This window comes from Sinocyclocheilus grahami, unplaced genomic scaffold, assembly GCF_001515645.1.
Source record: "Sinocyclocheilus grahami isolate Dianchi unplaced genomic scaffold, SAMN03320097.WGS_v1.1 scaffold10.1, whole genome shotgun sequence".
NCBI classification, from domain to species: domain Eukaryota; kingdom Metazoa; phylum Chordata; class Actinopteri; order Cypriniformes; family Cyprinidae; genus Sinocyclocheilus; species Sinocyclocheilus grahami.
Genome location: NW_015505189.1, coordinates 3305501 through 3307208, shown reverse-complemented (window position 1 = coordinate 3307208; position 1708 = coordinate 3305501).

The window sequence follows — 1708 nt, the reverse complement described above, 5'->3', positions numbered from 1 at the left end:
AATCATGTTTATCAGGCATTTTGGGAGACACAACAAGTGAATATGTAAATAAATTATCCATCAATATTCTTATGAAATATTAGATATTATTAATAAAATGTTGCCAATTATTACTCCAATTATTACACTTCTTTTTTCATTAAATGTAGGTTAAACATTCAAACTAACATTGTGATATGCTTGAACTGTTTTAAATATAGATTTTATTTTAGGCAAGTCGTGATGATTTGAGAAGAATTTGTAGTTCCCTTTCAGTCGGTCACTCTCGACGTCACGTCGGAGGACCGACGAATTGGGATCTCGCTTAGAGGGACCAATCTACTTCGAGTGTAAACTAAACGAGCCAATGCACATTGGCATGCGATTATTGCATCCAGCTGCTGCTGATCACAGCGTGAGTATAAGTAGGCAGCAGGTGCAGCGCATATTCAGCTTTTCGCTTCGGAGCCGAGCGATCACATCGTTCCGCTCCTGACTACTCTACGGAGAGAAGACTGAACGAGTTCAGCACGCTCTTGGAGAGCTCTTCGTGTTGGCGGACGGCGCTTCAGCGGTGGTGGTTTTCCCGTGTCGAGTGGGTTGCACACATCAGGCTGCACTACCCCCTGATTGTGTTGCAAATGATCATCTCCCCTGTGCGCCCAGCACGCTAAAAGAGCTTTTTCCCCTAAAAGAGCAATTTCGGGTGCGTCTTTCTAAAGACGACGTTGCTTGGCAAACTTGACGTTACGTCTTTATAAAGACGATGTGGGTCTTGCTATAGACAACGTATCACCCGGGCGTTCTGGATGTGGTCGTTACCTGGTCACGATCGCTGCCTCTCGTGGCTTTCGTGGATGGCTCATGCTCCCATTGCGGGGGTATGAGCATCTCGGAGTTGCGGACCGGACTCCGTTACCTGCAAGGGGGCGGAGTGCCCATGCCACTGCCCAGATCTAGGGTTCCCTCTGGTGGCAGCCGGGGGCGTCCTTCTAGCGGTGGGCGGACTGGTCTTACGGTCACGGTGAGGAATTCACCTCCGGGGATGCCCCAGCCAGCCGGCACTCTGAAACCAGCAGAGCTCTCAAAAGAGCAGGCTGGACCCTCCCGGGGGGTACCACCTGTTTCTTCCGAGGCTCCCCCCGACGATCAGATGTCGATTGCAGCATCGGAGGGTGAGCCAGAGCTTTCTGGAGAGGAAGATTCGGCTGCGCTGCTCTCCTCCGGGACCGTAGCAATGCCTGGATCAGATCCAGAAATAATGGCTATGCTTTCCCGGGCCACCGTAGGGGTAGGGCTCGAGTGAAGACTTTGTGTGAACAAAACCCTCAAGGTTGCACGATTGGTTCTCGGGGTGGTTCGCGCTGGTTCTCAGCGCCCCGCCTCGGTGCCTTTCTTCCCGGAGTTGCATGAGGAGCTCAACAGGTCGTGGACGGCATCTTTTTACTGCCGGAAACTGATTTGCTGAATCCTCCTCCCTCACCACCCTCGATGGTGGGGCAGCTAGGGGGTTACAAGGGTCCCACGAGGGTGGTCACGGCCCGGAAATTCGCAGAGAACTCCGCACCGCGGCGGACCTCGCGCCACGAGCGACGAAGGTTACGGCGCGGTCTCTGGGTCGTGCGATGTCCACTATGGTGGTCCGGGAGCACCATTTCTGGCTGTGACTGGCTGACATGCGACTGACGGACAAGACACGATTCTTCAACGCCCCCGTGTCCCAGGCCGG